This window comes from Anomalospiza imberbis, chromosome 3 (assembly GCF_031753505.1).
Source record: "Anomalospiza imberbis isolate Cuckoo-Finch-1a 21T00152 chromosome 3, ASM3175350v1, whole genome shotgun sequence".
Taxonomy (NCBI): Eukaryota; Metazoa; Chordata; class Aves; order Passeriformes; family Viduidae; genus Anomalospiza; species Anomalospiza imberbis.
The window spans coordinates 10,951,412-10,974,975 of NC_089683.1; the positions used below are offsets into that span (position 1 = coordinate 10,951,412).

Consider the following 23,564-nt stretch of genomic DNA (forward strand, 5'->3'; position numbering starts at 1 on the left):
CATCTTTCCAAGGCAGAGTAGTCAGAGTGATTCACTGAAAAATAGGTTCTTTCTCTTCCAGTCTCTGAGGAAATGGCATCCTTTCCTCCTGTGGAGATAAGGAGGAAAGGTGTCAGTGTTCTGTATGTTGCAATTTCATTAAAGTCTTCATCTGAAACTGAGTATGGTAAAATTTCCAGCTGGCACAGAATACAGCTGCCACCTTCCTGGCATCAGACAGAGCATGAGAGCCTTGGATTAATGGTATGAATCCTCCAGTGACATCTAGTCAGATTCAGAGCTAGATTAGTCTTTGATTTTAATTTTAAATAATTTTTCAGCTACATAAAGAATATTAAACTGCAGTCCATCAACACACACTAGTTCATACTAGATCTGGGGCAAAGATAAAGTCACAGACCAGAATGAGAGATTCAAAGCAAGTCTCAAAGTTTTCCTCATGTAGCCTTCTCACCAAGAAGGCTGTAATCATGTAACTATCCTTTATTTCAAAATCCCATATAATCCTTGCTTCCTATGACCTCAAACATTTATTGCTACAAAACGAGAAGTATCAGAGTGTGGGAATCCAGAGCATCCCTCTGGTTGCCCTGGAAGGTCTGGGACCCTGGCAGGGGGTCAGGAGCCCCCCTGTACAGAGCCCCGAGAGACACCGTCTCTAATCTCTGTCCATGGAAAAGAGTTTTCAATCTCACAGGATGAATTACAAGCTCTGAGTGTTTGATATAAGTAATAATTAGTGTGGCACAGGCGCAAAAGCAGAATTTTAGGATTCTAGATAAGGGGTTCAAAGGAGGCAATATGGAGGAAATTGGGCGTGCCTTGTCCTTTCTCTTCTTCTTCATGCCCTCCATGTTTCACTGTGGTGTTGGCATTTTTCTCTTGGTTTAGGCTGGGGACACACTGTTCAACATGGGTGATAGGTATTGGCACGTTATTGTAAATATAGCACACGTAGTTTCTGGTATATAACGTTTGTAACATCCCACTGAGGGGCAGAGCCCCGCACACTGTCCTGCGAGACAGACCTGCTGCAGGTCAGAGAGAAAATATTGTAGATAAGAAAGAATAAACAACCTTGAAAACCAGCACAGACGAATTACGACTCCTTCTTTGGCAGCAGGGCTGAAAGACAGAGACTTTCTAATATCTCAGGATCATTTAAATATCACAGATCCCGACATTAGAGAAATAAAAAATTTCTTCATGAAATCCAGTGAAGAGCTCCCTGTTTGGGATGGGCAACTAATGAACACTGCAAAAAACAAAGGACAAATTGAAACTGTAAAAAAATGAACAAATGGATAGACTCTTAGTGTAAAAGCATTGGAAACCACCATTATTTAATGCAAAAAGTCCAAAAAAGTGTTACCCTGTGGTAGGATTATAACATAATTTCCAGATTTGACTGGCAGATATTTAACTATGCAACGTGTTCATACCATCAAAGGGTAAAATTTCCATTACATCAGTAAGGAAATGTTGTAATGTCTATCCTGAAACAGAAAAAATAGCAGGACAGCCCTCCTGACAGCTGACAAATAAGGATTTGGACAGGAACCATCAGCCCAATAACCATGAGCTACCGAAGCTAAGAGGTTAGCTGAATTGCTTTCCTTTTCTTCAGTTATGAGAAGTATACTTCCTTGTCAGACTGAGACAAATCTTCAAAATTCACTTATCCCATTACCATGAGACAACATATGAGAACAAAAGGGAATGTGAGATGCCAAAAGTGTTCTGCTTTTCATTTATGTAAAATTCTCCATAGGAAGGCTCATTTATTCACCTCGATTATGCAAATTTTGTCACAAGTGAAGGGTTTGCCTGGTTTCAATAACATTGGTTGTCTTAATGAGGTTTGTTTGGAAGGTGTTTCAGACTTCACTTTTCCCACTATTCATTGCTCAGTACTGCATCGGACTTATTCTCCTCTCCTCTCCTCTCCTCTCCTCTCCTCTCCTCTCCTCTCCTCTCCTCTCCTCTCCTCTCCTCTCCTCTCCTCTCCTCTCCTCTCCTCTCCTCTCCTCTCCTCTCCTCTCCTCTCCTCTCCTCTCCTCTCCTCTCCTCTCCTCTCCTCTCCTCTCCTCTCCTCTCCTCTCCTCTCCTCTCCTCTCCTCTCCTCTCCTCTCCTCTCCTCTCCTCCTCTCCCTCTCCTTTCTTCCATTAAAAAAAAAAAAAAAAATCGGCTCCAAGCCTGTGGATAGTTGACAAATTAGCACATGTTTTTGTCCCCAGGAGAGAAAGGGATGTATTTATCCTATTTTTTTTTAACTCCTCTCTGTTTAGAGTGTTTTGACCAAATCACACTCCTAAATATCTGACCTCTAAGTTTCCTAACTTAGCTTTCATTTTAAATACATACTGTGTTTTGAATAGTTTTAAATGTTTGGAAATATAAATCAGTGTCTGATAAGTCTGTGGGCAGTCAGGTCACATAAAGAGGAAAACACATCTCTTGGGAGCAGAATTCTTTTATTTTTTTTAGATGGAGAAATACACTGGATATTAGAAAGAAATTTGATTTGAATAAAATGAGAACTGACATTTCCTTTCATTTCAATTTTTTTGTGTTTCTGATTTTCCATTTTTATGATTTTTTTTCATTTTTTTTCTCCCTTGGATTTCCTGGTTTTGGTTTACAAACAGAAATAGCAGATTAACAAGGGACAAGGCTGTTTTCAAGATTTCCAATCTCAACTGAAGCCAAACCAGTTTTCCATTTTGTATGTTCCCAACAATGTTCGAATTTGACTTTCAATTTGATTAAGCATCTGAATAATTATTCATTAATATCCTGCTTACAGCAAACACTCTTCCTTCACCCTCAGGTTGAAATTAGCATCCTTGTTTCAGAAATTGTCTAATCTCTGATTGGAGTCTTTACATAAAATTAAAGTTTATTTGTATGACTAAGACAAAAAATAATTAATGTTTTTGTGATCAGAGATGATCAGCACAGGATGAGGTGTTAATTCACCACCAGAGGGCATCCACATGGGAAGGAATATGATCCTAATGAAGTTGCAATAGAAGAATTAATAACAATTATCAAATGAGGTCAGCAGATGTCAAACCAAGCACGTTCACTACTTCCTGCCAAATTCTACATGTGTAGAAAATTAAAACAATGCCTTAGAATTAAACAATCTTCAAACAAATTATCAATCCCATACTCAGGTTTTACTTAGGAAATAATCTCTGGATCGCCAGAATCCAAAGTCCTTATGTTTTTATCCACTACAGCTTCAAGAAGGCTCCTATTGATGTTCTCCTGAGTAAGAACTGACAGAATATTGACCAGCTACTATATCACTCAACTCACAGACATGTCTGCAACTACAAGATAAATGGACTTTTAATTTTTGGCCCCAGACAATGCATTATGAGGCTGCTAGGATGTTGACAGAACTCTTTGTAAAAAAAGAAAAAAACAGAATGTGGGAAAATTATTTTCAACATATCACACAGCTGAAAGTAATAGCTTTTTACACTCTGTATTCCATAAACTGTGTGTTTAAGAGACCAGGAATGGAATGAAAGGGCAATGGTTTGGACCCAGAATGCCAGTTTTCCAAAAATTATTTTTAGGACAGCATCAGTTGTCCCAATATTATGAAATCTGAAGAATTTTGAAAACTTCTGATTTCTAAGGAATTTCAGGAAGAAACAGGCCCAGGATTGTTGGCTTTTCTACTTTTTGAAGAGCGTGTTTCAGTAGGATGATGAGACACCAAAAAACTGTGCTATATATCTTACTAGATTCTTTCTGCCATATAGCCTGCTCCCAGGCTTTTTAATAGTTTGGAATGTTTGGCAAATGGTTTCATATTTGCATGATTGCATTCTAAGCACTAAAAGTAGGGAAGAGTTCTTTAATCTCCCATTGATTGTGTAGACAGTCATCATTACTGTCAATATTCTCAGTAAAGAGACACTAACATGTGATATCTGGATTATTTGCCCTTTTTTATCCTACATAATCAGCAGATGATGAGCTGTTTAGCTGAAAGCAACACTCAAACCCACTCTACATATATTGTTTATGCCCTGCTTGTATTCTCTTCATCTTACAAATGAGTCCTAATCTTTGAGCTATTCATGAAACTTCTTTTGGGAGCCAGTTCTTTCAAATTTGAATTCTGCTTTAAGGAAGGGGATTTAACTTCAGGGCAATGGTGTACCAGAGACAGAAAGGAGTTATTGGTTTTCTTAAGAGTGCCAAATAACCCTCAGTTGTTAGACTAATGGTACATTACTTTGTAGAAGACTGCAAGAAAACTTGCAGTCAGAGATAAAGAATGAATACTTCTTTTCTGTTCTGTACATGAAAAATTGTACATTACTGCAGAAATTCTTACTAGCAGCCAAGTCTGATGATATGTCTTAGAAGAATTAGTTTAACTGATGTGGAATCACTATAACCTCAAGGCTTCAATAATTGTTTAAAGATTTAAGTTTCACAGTTGGTTTCATAATCCAGAATAGTCAGCGTCCAGGTTTGTGGCTGAGTTGTGAAAGTTAACAGAACACTGTCAGAACTCACTCTGAAATATTAAATTAAAGTCATGGGACTGGGAGTGAAGATTTTTAAGCACGATGCAGAATTTTACCTGTCACAGTTTAACTAGTGAGGAAACCTGCAGGCTCCATAGGAAATATATTTCAACTGAAACACAAATTTCTTCCTCTCTGAGTGTGTTGATACAGGCATAAATGGGCACAGATGCTAACTGTGATAAATCTGAGCAAATAAGCACACACTAGAAACAAAGATTGAAGTAAACACAGGTTTTTGCATGACAACATATGAGCTTGAAGAGAATATAGGAACTTGAAGAGCATACGGTACCTATGAACTGAGGAGCATATCTCTGTTCTTTAATCTGACAGCCTTGAAATAGCCTTTTTAAAATGAAGTATGGCTTCATCCATCTAGGAAGATCCAGAAGGTTCTCTTTTCTCAAATAGCAACTCTGAGACATAATTAACCATGACTAACCCAGGAGTTACTTTGTCAGACTCCTGTTTGAGTGTGAAAGCAGATCCACACTATTAATCATTTTCCTGTACCTGTAAATATAATACTGTCAAGTAATTGAGCTGGTATCAGTGAAATTACTTTATTGCTACGGATTATTTTTGACAGCAAAAGTTAAATATTAAAGGCTAAACTGTCCTGATCTCCAAAAGGTGAAATCCACTGATGAGAGCAGAGGAAACTTTGTGGCATCACAATTCAAACACATCTTTCCTCCACCCAGATGGACCAAACTTTAGGATTCAGATTGTCAGACTTTTGACAATCTTAGGGCTGAGTGAGAGCAGTCATTAGTCAGCAGAGGGAACACACATGATTAGCTTCAGCTAAGTATCTGTTTCAAATAGCTAAAGTTAGATGAGAGAAATCTCAGCCTTACCTTGCAGAACAGAGTTTTGTCAGGTACAGTAAAAAAATTAGTTCCCTAGTCAGATTATTCCTGGAGCCTAAAAAGAGAGGATGTGAAATCTGCTTTTTAATCTAGAGCAGTTTATATTAAATAAATAAATAAACAAAATGCTCTGTATTGAGATTCTGTAAAGTTAGTTTGTGTCTGAAATGAAATAGAACAAACATTGGATGTTTCTTAGAATGGTGCTCACATTCCATGCTAAATTCTACAGGCCCTAAACCAGATGGTGAGGCCTTTCACAGTCAGATATGCCACACATCAAGATGAGGAAAGTGTTTTAATTTTCAGCAGACAGAGCTGATGACAAAGAAATAAACTACTGTAACAGTTGTTCTATAGGTCTGATGTTTTGAAGATGCACAAGAACTTTCAGATTGAACAAAATTCAAAGTTGTTTCACTACTGGGACATTTAATCTGAGATAGTGAAGAACTGATTCAAAAGAGACTAAAAGAATCAGGGAAAAAAAAAGAAAGGAAAAGGAAATTAAAACCTTCTCCTCAACCTTTTCACACTTTCAGAACCAAACTGCAACCCAATATTTTTGAAGCTCTACAGCAAGTAGAGAGAGAGCTTTTATTATGACAATAGTAATTGCCATCAAGGACTGAAACTGTAACACCACAAAAATGATGTTTCTGGCCAGAACCTGGAAGGTAAGTGCCAGAAATCTCACATGAAATGCTGGTTTTCATGAGACTGCCAATTTAAACTGGAGATTTGATAGGTTCAGATAATTTCATAATAAACATTCAGAATTCTGGACAGTTATCTAAACACAACTTGCCCTCTGAACCTTCCCATTCAACTTTCAGAATAGAAAATCACATCTATAGGCTGTAGATAATAACATTATCAGGGGTGCTGTAATGACAGGAGTATAGTACTTGAAGAGGAACCAATAGACAGCAACATCTGAGATTTATTTACTAGTACTTTTTTTTCCCTCCCACTTATGGTCTGTGTATTTTGCAGAATGTCTGGATTTGGAAGACATTTTTATATCTGAAATTTGTTTACAGGAAGCAGGATTTTAAGACAAAGACTTCAGTGGGATGTGAAAACACATTTGTTAACCATGCTGACAACAAGAACTTGGATTTTTTTGCTCAGGCATGTCACCTGCAGTCTTATATACTTGAACATTGTACTGTAGTTTCAGATTTGTCCAATAGTACTTTCTTTTTCCTTTCAGTTGATGGAAATCTCTGAAATGAAGAGCTCGGCAGGTTTCTTCTGCATAAAATAACATTGGCTTTCTTGACACTCAGAGCCTATGTTAAACTACCAACCTCCATTATATCACAACTTCAGATTTGTTTAAACAAGTTTCCACCTGCACAACAACTCCTTTTACTGCCAGTGAAACACACTCTTCCCCAAGGAGCCCAGAATTATAAATCACCAAAGTGCACATGCTGCTGCTGCCAGCATGAGAGGGGTCTGGCACGATGAATCTGAGGAGTAATGAGGGGCATGGAATGGCCCACACACATAAGGAAAGGAGAAACCAGAGCACAGCCTTAGAGTGTAGAAAGCAGTGTATCTAAAGGTTTTAAACACAGCGTATTGGATTCAGATATGTGGCTTTTATCTGTGAGTTGTGACCATGGCAAGAGCAACCAGTCTCTAAACAAAGAGCCTAGCATGCATGTGTTCATACACCTGTGCTTTATGAAACAAGAATAAACTATAACATCAGACTGCTCTGTGTGCATTTCACCATAACAACAAGATATGATCTTCAAATGGCTGGACAAAAAATACTAAATTGAGTAGACTAGAATTGGAGAGCCCATCCTGCCCAAGCTGCGCATTTTCATCTCTTGCCAAGTTTACTGATTTTTTTTTCTCAATAAGGTCTCAAAAGCTAGTTTCAAGTACCAAAAAAAAAAAAAAAAAAAAAAAAAAAAAAAAAAAAAAAAAAAAAAGCAAGCAGTTCCCAGCTGCAGTTCCCATTGGTAACAGTAAATTGCTTTCTGTTGCAAGAAACTGTAATGCCTGTAGTCTCCATTTCCCCCTGCCTCCTTCACTGTTCTGAAGGAAACTGGTGGTCTTACAGCATCCTGGGGGTGGTCTGCAGACCTCCTCTTAGCTGCAGTTGCTCTGGTTCCTGTCTATGCTCCAATCCATTCATACCCAGTTCAGTGCCACCCACAGTGAACAGTTGCATGTGAATATCAGAAAATCCTCTGAAAGATGCCAGCTCTATCTTCCTTTGATGTGCCATATTAGGTCCTAATAGGCCAATTTCTTCCCTTGCACACATGCAGCTCCTGCTGATTTCAACTGAGGCTGCAGATTTGCTACACACAGTGTAACGCTAAGCTGAGACTAACCAGTTTCTGAATAGAGCTGCCTTCAGTACAGGGATTTATGTTCTTCAGTCCTGCAGCTATACCCGTTTCTGGAATCTTTTTCCCCAGAGGACGTCCATATCCATGTGTAAACACATTTTCATGGGTACTATTGCAAAAGACTAATTGTGTCAAATACTTCTCACTGCTTGGGGATTTTTGTGTACTATGTTTACAAATTATACATGTAGACACAAGCCTTTTCTAAATAAACTAGCCTGGACGCCTACCAGAAATATAGCTAGAATTGTAGGAAGGGATCCAAGATGCAAAACTCACAAGAAGACCGGGTAAAGATTCATTGAATTTATCCATACTATGTTCTGTACTGGAATAGTTGCACTCTTAGCAGTACCTAATGATATAGTTCCCAGAAAAATCAGCTTCAGCAAATGGTATGAATTGCAGACATACTACAGACCTCAGCAGAGCCATCCCTCAAACAGTGACTGTTAAGCGTATGAAGTTATTTGCAGGATTAAATGTTAATTATATCATAGCTGTTCCACTCCTCCATGCACCATATGTGTAGATGGCAAAGCCAGGTTAGCAGAACATGACATCCACATGCCTGTGGATTTTTTGTTCATTTTTTAATAACTGACATATATTTTAAGGTAGTATTAGAGTGATGAGCTGGGTCCAGTTCTGAAAGCAATCAGAAGCAGTTATTTACATATACTTTAGAAAAAAACACCATATGTTGAACCCAAGGCAGTTTATAAAGTACACAGGGTAGCCGGAATACTTCAGAACAATCCTTTCTATAACTTATCAAGTTTTTTTGAAAATCATATAAATATTCAACAGTCAATACTGACCTGAAATTTTCTCGTGTTGTGTGCACACATGCTGTACTTTTTGCCAAGTATATTGGCACAGGATTATCCCAACTGCAAAGGATATATTGAATTTTATATAGCAGACACTTACAGAATTTGTACCCACATCACTCATTCTGTAACAGCCTGCAATTAATTTGTTGCAGAAGGATAACAGATTATTCATCCATGAGTGGTAAATTTAATACAGGGTGGAAAATCTGGTGGAAAAATTAGGATTGGGCTATTCTCAGCTAGTTCAGACAGTGATGTTTTGATAAGATAAAGCAAGGCAAGACAAACAGACGATATAAAGCAAGAATAGGTAAGGTGCAAAGCTAGGCGGAGTCTGTTTGCAAAATCCCTTATCACATTCCTGGTAGGGAGAGGTTATTTTGCTACTATCATTGAATTTCTCTGTTTGCACTGCTGAATTCAGATTACTGGCTCAGATAGCATCTGCTCAGATGAAATAGAGGCAGTGTTAGTCCAGTGCAGACTAAATGAGGGGATTAATTGCTCTGTAGCTCCTTGCTCTTTCCTTCTGTGCCTTTTTTTTTCTCCTCTGACCTCATGCCTTCTCCCTTTTGCAAGGTCATGTAATTCTGCAGAGCTTGTGAAGTGTGCAGTTTCCCCAGCATGCTGATTGTCTTGGCGTTTGTCCCTCAGAGTCATAAGGTCTAAAGCTGTGACAGTACAACAGGCATTTTACTCTGCCATGTTTTCTGGCAGCAGGGTGGGAGAACAACTCTGCCAAAACCATCAGTGAAATGAACTGACTTCACAGAGCTGGTTATTTTAGATTTCATTGAATTTAGGGACAGAAGAGACAAGCAAAAACTGTTTCATCTGGACCTCAGGTTTGTCCCAAAACATAAATATCTGCAATCCTAATTCAAGAAGCTATTTTCCTAAGAATTGTTCCATAGAATATTTAAATCACAACTGCACTGTCTACCTTCAAACAGGCACTGAGGAGCTCAAAAGAGTTCAGAACAGGGGGCAAATGGAAGGTGACAGTGAGTCCCTGAAACCCTTAACTGCTGTCGTCCTCATGCAGCCAAACACGTGTTATTCACAATAAGAGTGCTGCGTGGGCTCAGGCTCAATCTGGGGCTCACCTTCCCACCAGGTCTACAACTGAGACAGTTCCACGGTTCCCAGCCTGTGCTAAAGCCTGCACTTTCCTGTCTCAGGTACAGGACTTTGCGCTTCTCTTTTTTGTATTTCAGGAGTTTTCTGTTGGCCCTGTCCTCAAGTTTACCTGGCTTCCTCTGAACTGAATCTCAGCAACTCAGCTTTTCACTGAATTCCCCTCATTTATTATAATCCTCTAATTCCCTGAAGGTATGATCTGCCTCATTATCTTATTATGGAGTAGCAAGCATTGCAGCAATGTTCATGGCACAAAAGGTAAGGGATGAACAAGGACTCCAGATTCCAAGATTCCCACGCCAGGAAGATACATTCCACAATGTTCAGCCAGATCTTCTTCCCTCTTTGCACACAGGCTGTGAGCCATCTCCTGTCTTTTCTTACAGATAGGCCAGTGTGAGTAAGTCAATCCAATATTTAATCATTCTCACTGTTAGGAAATTCTAACTCATTTAAGTTTTTCTAAGGAATTTTTTTCTGCCCTTTTGCAACTCTTTCAGATTTCAGTCTGAAGTCTTAATACAGTATTACATTAATTGGTTTGGGAAAGCAACCTCAGATACAGACTATTAATATTTTTCTCCATGTTTTTGAAATTGGTATTTGAAATTTTTTATTTGTCTGAAAAGGGGAAAAAAATTTTGAAAAGGTTGCATATCCTTTCTCACTTTATTTATAATTTTTTAAATTTTACATTTAAGAAAAATTTAAATCCATTCCCCTGTATGACATTTAGACTATACCTAGAGAGCAAGAAACTGTTTTCCAAGTGTGTTTTACAGATCTATATGATTTTCAAATGGTGATGATTGTGCATAATAAAATTGCCTGAGTCTGATACACATGAGAGATGACAGATGTGAAATCTTTGGAAATTGTTTCAATAAGTTAAGTTAACAAGCTCTCAGCCTACTCTAGACCTCATGTATTGCTTCTCAAAAGCTCTTGGTTTCAGAGTTGAGGAGTATGGTGTGGTGCTAATAAAAGCCAACTCAATATTGCTGTCTCTTCCTACAAAGAAATCTGGTTGTAACGAGTTTAAAAACCACATTAGTGAAAATTTGCTTGCATACTAACTTAAGAAACAGAAATTATGACCTGTTTGGGTTACTGCTGTTAAATGCTTGGTTTTTCTTTCTTCCAGTATTTATTTTCCATATATTTTCACAGCATCTGGAATTGGTACTAATCTTTGATGAGAAAGTCAGAAAAGTGAGAAGGTAGGAATGGTAAAACACTGCAATATAGGCTTCACATATATGTTGCAGCTGCTCAGTACTTTTCTGGTGACACACAGCAGCCTTAAATTACTTAATCTAGTTTTATAGCTGTCTTGTATCACTGGGGTAACACAAAACCACTGGAACATATTGGTGACTGTGGTCCTGTGACTATGCTTTCAGCCAGCTTTGACTTTTATTTTTACCTGTGTCATTCAGCAAAAATAATTCCTTTGCCATCCGTCAAGTAGTACCTTGTACATACACAAGGAAGTTAGAACCTACCTTTGAGAAGAATATGCTTACATTTGTAGCTTTAGAATGAGACTTGAGAGCTCTGCATGCAGTTCCTTATTATCACAACCTTTTTGTGAGAACTTCTGCAAGACATCATTTTCCAGATCATGACATGTGAAATGACTGTGGAACTTTTTTCTTTCATCCTTTGTATGTCCCATTTACTTACATTAAATACTGACGTACAGCAACTGTTTCCTGGCACATCTCTGAAAAGCACCCGGCACAACACAGCCCTAATATGTGATGAATTTGTGAAAAGAAAAAATAGAAAAAAGAAAGAAAGAAAGAAAGAAAGAAAGAAAGAAAGAAAGAAAGAAAGAAAGAAAGAAAGAAAGAAAGAAAGAAAGAGAAAGAAAGAAAAGAAAGAAAAGAAAGAAAGAAAGAAAGAAAGAAAGGAAAGAAAAGAAAAAGAAAGAAAGAAAGAAAGAAAGAAAGAAAGAAAGAAAGAAAGAAAGAAAGAAAGCAAGCTAACTGTCCTTAATTCATGCTTAATGGTACTTTAGATGAGACACAGGGAAGTTCACATGCACTCTCTTTTCCCTGGTTGCTGTGTTGAACAGTTTGACTAGAGCTGTTCTTATTTCCTCCAACATGCTGGTAGCATTTTCTATTCTACCAGCCAAAGAAACTGAGCCTCTGATAGAATTCTGGAACTGTGCAACCCCTGTTTTTTTTTTTTTGCCAAAATATTTTCAAGGTGTTGCACGGTGGTGAAAAGTAAATTTTGAAAATTATTTTTTCCCCCACTGCTAAAACTCATCCATTCCCAACAAAAACATTGCTCATGTCTCAGTCACTCTCTTCCTTACAGGCTATTTAATGAATCAAAAAAAAAGCAGGAGGCAGCACTCTCCATAATTCCTCACAGTCCCTGGCCAGCACCTACCTCACCAGCGGAGTTAAGTCTGAGAGGTATTGTTAAATCCTTATTTCATCCTTTTGAGACTTGGATCCAATTTAGTCTCCCTTTGCATGTGCTTCCAGGTCTACTGGGATTGCTTCAGCATCAATTTAAAAAAAGAAAAAAAGAAAATGACAAGAGGCAAGGAAAATATCTCCAAACCCCCTTAGTAATGTGGGAGGTCTCAGCTATTCCAGTTGGGCTCTGAGATGCTGAGCGTGCTCATTCAGACACAAATTTTGGCAGTTTGCCATCACTGAAGGACAACGTGGGCCCCTGAGCTGTGTACCACCACTGTCCCTCTGCAAGTGTTTGAGAAGGGATGGCTGTTGCAGCAGGCGGTGTCAGTTCAGTCCCATGTGTCCTGTAGAATGACAAGATGCTTTCCTCTCCCGTGTCCTGTTTGTGTGTGCCCATGTTAGTGAGCAAAGGTGGAGAGTTGCCTTGGTCTCTCTTCTGTTTAGAAAGTGCTGCTCTTGCTGGCCAGGTGGGCAGATATTTCTTTCCAAAATTTCCAGTTGCACTCTATGCCTTCAGCCAGGTATGAGTCTAAGTTGTGTACATAACATTTCCATTCATTTGTCGCCACCCCTCTCTGGAACTACTCATTTAAGAATCATATTTTTGATTGATTGCACTAGCTCTGCTTGCCTAGCTGTCTTCTATAAAATGTTCTACCTTGATCCGTTGTTTATTCCCAATTCACCTATGAACTGACTCACCTGTTGTACACTGAAAAGTCTGAGTGGATCATGAATACCTGTTCTGTAAAGCTGTTCAGAAGAGGCAAATTACATGGCCATTATAAGCCAGTTGCATGAAAATCCTTGCGTAAACATCATGTAAGTCAGTGAGCAGAGCTCCAAGTTGGCACATTTTCTTTTTAGGTAATGGATAACCCCACATGTAACTACTAGAGTGTTCCCTGTGAACTAATAATGAGGAGGAAGCAAAGATCATATTTGGATTTAGTACAGCCAAGTGTGAGGGCAAGAGTTTTATTAAAGGAGTTCAAACAAAAGGGCAGGCATGACCAAGATGTTATGCCTAAGGATTTAAATTTAGTTTCCTGTATGAGTATGCAACGTCTGCCAAGAGGCAAATTGTTTCCAGGGTAACACTTGAAAAGAGTGATCGTATATCCCTTAGAGTCAGGCTGCTGAACATTTGTAGAGCAGGACACCACCATGACTTTGTGCTTCAAGTTTTATGCAGGAGCTCTGCTAACTGAAGTGGTACCGCGGGGGTATGTCATTCACAGAACTTTCTCTTTTCCCTGTCGTTTCCCAGGGGAAGGGCCACCATCAAAAGACTTCCACCTAGAAGTTTATTGTTGTGGATACTGCTGAGTGAAAATACAAATATCTGTATAAGAGCACCAAGGCTTGAATTTTCAGGGGAGACTGGTGTAATTATGCATTCAGTTCCCATGTAACCGTATTAGAATTTTCATACTTTCTGTCCAAGGTTTTCTTGAAATCCCAGTCTAGCACTAAGAGTCCATGGCACTGTGAAATGGCTGAAAGACTGATCATTTCGTGCATCTGATGCCTAATCACTGAAACTGTGATCTGATAACAGGAGTCCCTTATTGGTTTCCTATATGATAACAAGTACAATAAACATTGTATTAAACATTATTTTTGAAACTAATGTGGATGTGTTCATCTGAAGGGTGGCTCAAAGGAGTCCTGATGGTGACTAGCTTCATTTCTAATGCATTCAGCTCTTTAGTTTGAAAATATTGCAACGACTTCATGTTCATTTTCTGGAAAAAGGAAAATAAACATTAAAATATCTTTGCATTCAAGGTATATCCTACTTTTTACTTGGGGTCAGGTTTCTGGTATCTGAGGTAGCTGAGATATTTCCTGATTTTTTTTTCCATTTTTTGATAGTTTAAAAAAATAAGGAGTTTGAAGTCACTTTATGCTTACTTACTTAGAGAGATTTCCAGTCTTTTGTTAAATGGCAAAGTTACATGGATCTAAATTAATTCATTCTGAAAATATCAAAATTAAGTCTTTGAGTTAAAAACTGAAATAATTCACTCTCCCAAACTGGCATCAATTTGGAAATATTTTGGTTTCTCAAACTGAAAAAAATAAAAAAGCTATTCTATTTTATTGACCTGGAACTGGTTAAAGAATTATACAAGCTGAGTGAAAAAGTTTGAATATTAAAAAAAGGAGAGTGGCAGGACATTGTACTGTGTTGCAGATATCCTGTTGTAAATACACCGATATCAATTTTCAGGGTTGCATTTTTCTTCTATTAATGCAGAATCATTTCTCTCTTGGGTGGCTGGGAGAGCAGTGAGCAGTTTCTAAATGTCAGGTCATGCTTTTCTGCTCAGTGGAGCATACTTATTTCTGCCTTCCAAGGTTGATTTAGTCTTTATTGAGAGAAACTTTTGTTTTGAACCAAAGCTAAGAAGTTTGGCTTCCTTCTGCTCAAAGCTGAAATACCCAAGATCCTGCTCTCCTGTAAATTACCTCCTGTAAGTTACCTCTCCTGAGGTAACTTCTGCTCCGGAGACCAAAAGTGTTTAAAGGACATAGCTAGTTTAAAAAATCTCCTTTCTCAAGCATTTGATTGATAGAATGGGATGTGGGGGAAGGAGGGTTTGATTGTTTGTAGTTTTACGTCAGGAAGTCTAGCAGAAGCCACTGCAACATCTCATAAAACATTGTGCAGCTGTGTGCAGACCTCAGGGTGCACAGATGCGTGTGTATTATATTACCTTGGAAGGGGCACAAGCTGAACTTTTCGATTTTGACACCCGACGGCATCCAGCAAAGGTGAGGTCTGCTACTTGTGCCTTAGGTTTTCAAATTAAAACCGTGTGTGCTGCAGTGCTCACATGACATGTATAAATGTATAAATGAGGGCCATTAAGTAAATGCATTTACACATCATTTAAATGAAACAACACACCTAACCAGATGGATTCCTAAAATGAGTAATTGTGTACTGCTATTTCCATAACTTTTGCCTTTGCTGGGATATCCTCACTTCTCTGGTATGTCCATCACTTTGATTTGAGCTTCCAGGTTGGTGGACAGGAACTCGCTTCTCTGTGTTTTCTGTGAAGATTTTCACATTATTATGTGCAACCAGGAGTGGGATTTTTCTCACCTAAGTCTCACCAAGCCATCAAACATGGAGGCATCTAGCTCTGAGCCTGCCTTTGGGGCATCCTCATTAGCCAGTGGAAAGAAAAAAGGTTTAAACCATCCAAGGATATGTATGACACAGATCCACATAGTCCTCTAGGTGTGCCTGTCACTGATTTTTTATGGTAAAGGGGATCTTGACAGCTGACTTGGACAAAGTGGCTGCTTTTCAATGTAAACTGTGAGATAAAAGTGAGCTTATTAAAAAAAAAAAAAAAAAAAAAAGCAAAGGACTGAAAGGAACACAGAAAGGTAGAAAAAGGACAACATTCAGGGACTTTTAGGAGACACTGAAAGCTTTTACCACATCTCTTCATACAGCAATTTCTATAGCATTTTGTTCAGCTTTCCATGAGAAAGTCTGTCAGCAGTGCTGCATTTTATTATGGTTTCCAGGATGGCTGCCCAATTTAAAACAGGAAAACCAGGTCTCAAATCTTGACATGCATGGAGGAGGACTCCAGAAGCCAAATTCTAGCTACATGTCTGCAACAGCTGGATAAAACTACCAAATAAAAAATAGAATGTTAACTGGTCTACAATCCCTCTATTAAGTCAGACCCAAAACATGCTAGTGGTGTGCAGTATAAACTCTTGGTTTTTAGTTTTTGTTGTCTTTGTTGTTGAAAACTGGTGAAGGTGTCATGCAAATATCACCCTCCATGTAGACAATCAAAATACACTGTCTTTGTTTCTGTTACATCAATTTTCATTCTTTTTTTTACCTCCACAAATGGTAAGAGAAAAATAAAAATAATGCCAGCTTTTCTCAAAACTTTTTTTTTGCCTTGCATTTCAAAGTGTGCTACCAAGGTCAATATCATTATTCCCCATTTTTCATATGTGGAAATTGAAGCATTTATCTGTGAAAAGGCATCCAAATATAGAACTTGAATATTAGTTTCCAGTTAAAAACAGAAGATGATGGTCTTTTCAGTACTATCTCCAGCAGCTGAAGTGGATCTTAGGGAGTACTGGTGTGCTCCCTAAGTGCATTCAGGAGTTCTGGCACAAGGAAAAAGAATTCTGCAACTGTCATTCATTATTTTGACTAATTTTGATATCATTTGTCCAAGTGACAAGGAGTAATATCCTTGTCACTTGGACATTCCAGACAGCTACAAAAAGAAGTGTTGCATCTTCTGGACTGTTCATCAATTGTTTTTTTGTGATGATAAAGTGAATGCTGAATAATTATGAAAATACAGGATATGTGTTCACATGTACATGCAATGTGTGTAATGTAGGTGTATATCTGTGTCCTATGAGCAGTTGTTTGGCTGTGGTTTGGGCTGCATCTGTTAGCAATGAAAAATATGTGTTTTCTCACAGACATAAAATTCTGGGCTGCTTAAAGGTGAATATTTTCATCAGATCTCTCCCCATCCTGTAATTTATAATCAGTGGAACTAGTGAGTAGTGCTCTAAAACAATAAAAAAGATAGAAAATAATCATGAAGGGAGAAGTTTGTAATGTTTGCCAGATGAAAATCCAGAGTCTACATGCTTGGAATTTATATTGGTGACCTCTGTTACCTTCTTCAACAACACAAGAAGGAAGAAGATAATAAGCTTATGTATTGAAGAGTAAGTAACCAGCAGTGTAATGGGTCAGAATTCTATTAAAGTGTGTGGACAAAGTTTTACAATTAATGGCCAAGTTTATACACATCCTACACATTCTGTGGGATACAGCAAGGGAACTGGGTCAGGGGAGGGAAGTTTTGGAAAGTATGTCAGAGGACAGATGTGAAGAGCTGAGGGAAGGTAGCAAAACAATACCACCCAGTCATCCATCTGTGAAAAGGGAAAAATCTTAAATGAAGGATCCTTTCTAGGCTTTAAATATACCATATATAATATACAGCCTTGTACTTCCTGTTTATGCTTTGTTTTATGACCACAGGACGATGAGTCAGTCAATGTAAAAATGGAAGTGCTTTGCTGGAAAAAATTCTGCTCTTTTCATGTGATATGAATCCTTAAATATTAATTTCATCTGCCTTCTATTCCTAATAGGACTGCAGAGCACTTACAGCTCTTGGGGGCACTTCCCAGGACTCTCTGGCTGTATCTATACAAGTTCTATAAAGGCTGTTCTCTGGCTTTGGGGTCAGTGGCACAAAGAGGTATCAAAGTCCTTCCATCTGCAGAGGGCTCAGAGGACAACAACCACACTGACTCTGGGGAACCCCTGGTCCATGCATCCCATGCCTACTTCCAAACAGTGCCCAGGGACTGCTCACAGAAGGGCCAATAGCAGACACTATTTAATTTATTTACTTAATATAGGTATCCTGTTTTGTTCTATCATCTGTGATACAAATATTCCCACACCTCAGTCCTTGAAGCAGAAAGAAAAAAGCAGTGGAAAAATGTCTATTATTTAGAGAAATGACCTGTGTTCATGTTAATAGTAGTGTGATAATGATGATGATTATCTTCAAAATGGAGTCCTGCTCTATCTTGGCAATACAATGCTAACTTAAAGGGGATTTTCAGTTCTGACTTTTACCATTACTTCTGTGCTTTTAGGTATAGATTTGGGGACTTATGAGCTCTATATCCAATGCAGAATTTTCACTAATGATTTACTTAGGTTGACTCTCAGATATTATTTCTTCTCATTTATGAATTGAGCAGCTTTATTTTTTCAGAAGTCACTATGCAAGACTAATAATGAAGATACAAGGTTGAATTTTTAGAGTCAGAATTTTTAGAGATTATGGTTAGATAAGAAAATGGACTGTTTCATTAAATAATGATTGCTGATTGTGCAGTTGTTTAGTGTTTTGGGTTTTTTTTTTTTTTTTTGTCCTGGACCTAGGTGATGAAAATTTAAACCAGTTTCTTTTGAAATTGATAGAAGAATTTCTACTGATTTGGTTGCATTTTATATAACTCTCTGTTGTGAGTTTTTCTGGTACATCCTAAAAAGTAATTAGTGACAGAGAGTCTGAAATATAGAAATCCCCAATCTTCATATAGACTGTGATGTTCACAGGCACTTAAATGAGCTTCTGACCTGACCTCTACCTGAAGCACACAAAACTTGAAGGCTTTACATCCAAAGTGACTGTACTCAGTGCCTGCTGGAGCTCTTCCAGAAGTGTCCAGAACTTCCTGCTGTCCCAGGACATATTGTCTTCATGTCCTGGCAGCAGCCCAGGAAAATGTGCAGGTGGAAACAAAACAGAACGATTCTAGCCCATGGCATATTACATTAAGTGAATCTATTGTATTGACATACGGGTAACCAGAGATGAAAGAACTAGCTCAGTTCAAATAACAACCAGCCCAACCTTTGCCCACTCAAAAAGTGACCCTAACCCAAATCTTTTTCCAATTTGGATTGGTTCAGAGTGATCAGCTCTCAGGTCTGTCAGCTGGTAGCCAGACAGCAGAGCAGACATAACTAATTAGGATATATTACCTCACCTAGAGATGAAATGTGGGGTTTTTTGTTTTTGTTGTTTTTGTGGGTTTTTTTTTTTTTTTGTCTTTATATGTTGCCATGGTTCCAACTTGCATTAAAACCTCTTGGTCTGAAAGCAACATCTTCAGAACCAAAGCAAGGGGGAAACTAGCTTTTTTCCCAGAGAGACCTATATGAGTTGAATTTGTCTTAAATAAATGTTTTCTCCCTCAGTAAAGTTCAGTCTGCAGAGTTACCAACATCCCATCACATCTGAGTTTCATAGCAACTTGTTTCTCAGCTCTTTTAGCAAACTTAGCCTACCTATCAAAATTTGTCCAACAGTGATTTTGTTACTCATGCTGTGAGAGTAGATGCTGCAAATCCAAAATCTTAAAGTAGGTATAAGTGTTAACTTCAGTGAGGTGCAGTGTATCCTGATGGCTGGAGTTCATGAGGTCACATGGACAGACCAAAGGACTGAGAAAATTTAACTGAGCAGATAAACTTTGGGTCTTTCTTAAACAGCTTACTGACTGCAAGAACAGGAGTACAAGGTTTCCATATCTGTCTGAAAACAAGCACTGGTGCTGAGGTTATGTGTTTTTTCGCATGTGCTACAATTGCAGCTTTGAGAGACTTTGCTCTACCATTTATTATTTTCTGACCAGATTTCAGTCTGGTTCCACAGTAGTCAGACATCATGCTAATGTATTCAAGTCAGAGTATATTTGCCCTGCACTTTGATGCCAGTGATAACCAGAATGTGGAAAAAAGTTAACACAAAGGAGATCAGGACCTCAGCAGGTTTTGAAACCAGGATTAAATATGCTTATGGCTAAAGAGACTATAGGACAACTTTTTGACAGGGTGACTATAAACTCATATGTTCCACATGTCAGCACGGGGAAGAAACCTGAAATACAGCATTTCAGAGAAACTAAGCATCACATATTCAGTTTATTTTCAATGTGGATTGTCATTTTGAAAAATCTTAATTACACCTTATGTATGTACATAGAGAAATTATTTAGCCATGCTGCTGAGTAGGATGATATTGTTGTCTTCACAATTTTTTTTGATGCCAAACTTTGGAATAATTACATGCAAATGACAGTTTTAAATAATTGGAACAGGAAATATATTTCTGCAATCTATCTGTCAAAGCTTTAAGACAACTGGAATGGCTTTCTAGAAAGTCTGCTTTCTGACAGCCCATGCCTCTTTCTTTATTTTTTTGTGCAAATCCAGCTCAAACTTCCCCTTGCTGAGTCAGTCATTGTTTGTAACAGAAATGGCCTGCTGTTGAGTCTCACTCCTTAAGTATTCAATGGAATAATAGTCAGGATTTATTTGGCATAGTGAAACTCAAAAACATCTGAACCAGAAGGCACAGCAGCCACAAGAGTTGAATGGGGCCTATTTTCACTGTCATTTAAAACTTCTTATACATTTAATACAATTAACAATTCTTGGAAGCATCTTCTAAAGTTTTTCTTCCAACATGGAGAAATAGAAGTTGAGATTGATTTCATCTGCTTCAGCTGTGTACTCAGACATGTAAATAGCAAAGCATGATGCTTTTGTGGACACCTTACTTGCTACCACCAAAATGCTAGTCTAGGGAGGGGAGGTGTCACATAATGTGGTATCAGGTCTGTCAAGTATCCTACAGTGTTTCAGAAGGTGCCGGAAACTTGTGTTTAGGCAGCTGAGTCTTTACCTAGCCTGTAGGAAGTTGAATCTCTCTGGACATCTTTGATTTTGCTGATTGCATCCTCACTGACCACTCAGGGTGCTTATGCCCCTGGCCCATCCAATACATGACTATAGGGAGAGTTAAATTAAGGTGTCTGAATTTCTTGCTGAATTCTGACCTTATTCTGTTCAATCATTTGTTCTTGAAAATAAGAGACAGATATTTCTACCCATCTCCACCGCAGCCTAAGGCCAAGGGATGATTTGGGTCTCTTCTTGAAGGTCCAGTCTCCATTGATGTGAGGTGACATGAGCCCTTGCTGAAACACTTTATTTCCTGGAGCTTCGGTGAAAACCTTCAGGCTTGGGAACACAAGTTTCTGCTGTCTGTCTATGTTTCCCACAGGCAGGTCTGGGGCTGAACTGGCAGCTTAGAAGTCAGAGGAGCTTTGCTTTGATGTCAGTGGAAAAGCTTAGGACCTAAGATTTCAAGCCTAGGTAAAGCTTGAAATACTGCAAGCTCAAAACACTTCTTCCTGGATCAAAAATGGGATGTATTTGCAAAAGAGTACCCATCTGAACTGAAGGGAACCAGAAGATGTCGTTCTGAATGCCAGTTTTTGGCTTTCTTTTTCTACCTCTGTAGAAGGTCAGGATTGAAGGCACTTGAGACGATAGTTATTGTTCGGACTCAGGTGTTTATTATTTCTTATCAATGTTACAGTCTCACAGCAGTGAGTTCTGCAGTCTTTCGTTAACAAGGCACAAAATGGCTAACTATCTCTTGTTACAAGGTCTTTTAAGGCTAAACTATCCAATTACGAAATGACACCTAGATTATTTTCACTTTTAACCCAATAACTGATCCCTTGAATAACTTTTAACTTTTAACCCAATAACTGAGCCCACTGTGGACTTTTCTGTTTAATTACAAAATACCACACAAACCCATGAAGAAGAAGGAAGAAGAAGGTAAAGAAGAACAACCTGCCTCTGCCCTAAAACCTCCATCTTGCTTCATATTTATTACTATATTCTAAAACCCCAAATTCTAAGTTTTCCATCCTGTGATATTATACACTTCTAACCAAATACACACCTGCAATCTCAGTGCTATCAATCAATTTTGGAAGCCTTCTCCACAGCCTCAGGTCAAATGCAATGTTCTCTTGTGGGTCTGTGCCTTTCAGCACAGAAATTTTAAAATTCTCAGCATCCAGAGTTCCAACATTTAACTAGAGAAAATATGAAAGTATTTACCTTAAAAGCATTGAAAGCAAGGATATTTTTATCTTTCTGTGAGTGCCAGGTACACATGACCTCACACTGAATGATGGACTTTGTACACCTCACCTCTAGTACACCAGGTCAGTGGAACATCCTGACATTACCTATACTGGACGTTTGTCCTTGGAAGGAAAAGGTTTCATATGTAAAACCAGAAATATGTATGGCAATACTCTCTGTGTGCAGTACATCTTGTCTATTTCTCTGCTTATTTTAAAGAATAGAAAAATCTTGATGTTTTCCAGGTATTGTGACTGCTCTTCATCTGAGAATCTAAAAGCATTTTAGAAAGATTAAAATTAACCCTCACTCTCTATGTATATTCTGTGTAAGTTTTTATTACAGACAGTTTACAATACTGTCGTATAGCACATACAGAGAATCAGTTAGGAGGTGGAAAGGTGAAGCAAGGTCCAGTTATCCAATATCCTAATTTTACACTTAGAAATCTCAGACTAATAAACAAGCAATTCTTGTGGACAAGGTTAAAGATGCAAGGACCTTCATGGAAGGGCTCAGTGCTTGTCAGCAGCTACTGTACTGTGGAATGATTACTGGAGATGACAAATATTATTTTTTATCCTGTAAAAATATATGGGATTATTGGAGCTGAACCTCTGGATTGTTCATATTGCCAGCTTGATAAAACAAACATTATTACCAGACTGATAGGTCATACACCCCTTTCAGTATAAAGCTTCCTTTTGGTATGTATTAAAGCAATCACAATCTATACCAAGCAAAGATGGAATTTGAAGCACAGTAATACAGCATATGTTCAACTAATTTGAAGCCACGCCTTCCAATTCTGTTGATCAGCAAAACTGTACAAAGAGTGAACATTTGCTTTGGCATAATATTCCCTATTAAGTGAAAGAGGGCCAGTGAAAGAGGATTTAATTTTGTTTTATTCACATTTCATTACTGGTATTCAAAAAAATGATGATATAACGAAATAAAGGATAAGACGATTTTACAGTGAAGATCTTACAGTCCAGGGCCTAGTTATATAATTCTTATTTTGACACAATGTCAATTATCTTTGATATCACTATTAAATTATTAGCCTTTGGTTCAGAAATATAAAACTTCAAATGGGCACTATGATATCCCCATTTAACTCTCTGAAACAGTCTTAGTGAATAAGGTGGATGGCAGAAGCAAATAAGATGTGGATTACCATGTTTAAATGATGTGAAGCACAGGTCATTTCAAAGTTAACAGATTTTCAAGAGCAGAGGGAGCACTGTAAACATCTAGCTCTTATTTCCTGCATAACACAAGCCAGAGTTCTTCAGATTAACTCAGGCTGCAAAGAGAATATCTCTCCCTTTTTCAAAGTCAAGAATACTGAGTCCAAAAAGCTTATGTCAAACTAGACACAGAGGTGATGGTTTTGAGCTTATCCATTTCCTGCACAACCTGCACAAGAAAAGGTACAGAAATCAATTATATCTTTCCAAATCTTCTTCCTCAATTGTCTTATTATAGCAGTGTTTATGATCTGGCCTATATTTATTGCATTCTTCACTAGCATAGGCCTTGCATTCCTCAGTTGATGTTTGCCATGTGTTGGGCATTACTTGAAATACATAGTTCTGGTTTCATTTCTCCACAGTCACTGGACAATTAACTGATATAATATAGGCAGTTTTTGAAATTTAATTTCAAGCTATCATTTACAAAGGTAACATATTGTTAGAATATTGGTATCAAGAAGATGTCAGTGAAGAAAATAAAGGGGTAATAAACAATCAAACTGGCACTGAAATCCAACTAGA

At 38.1% G+C, this 23,564-nt stretch overlaps 1 long non-coding RNA gene across 1 annotated transcript; it reads left to right on the forward strand.

Annotated features, from left to right (window-relative positions):
* Positions 1–1,209: 1,209 nt before the first annotated feature.
* Positions 1,210–12,215, forward strand: LOC137470260 (uncharacterized). Its single transcript, XR_010996969.1, has 2 exons — positions 1,210–1,598; positions 9,864–12,215. It is a non-coding gene; the product is annotated as an uncharacterized lncRNA (long non-coding RNA).
* Positions 12,216–23,564: the final 11,349 nt, after the last annotated feature.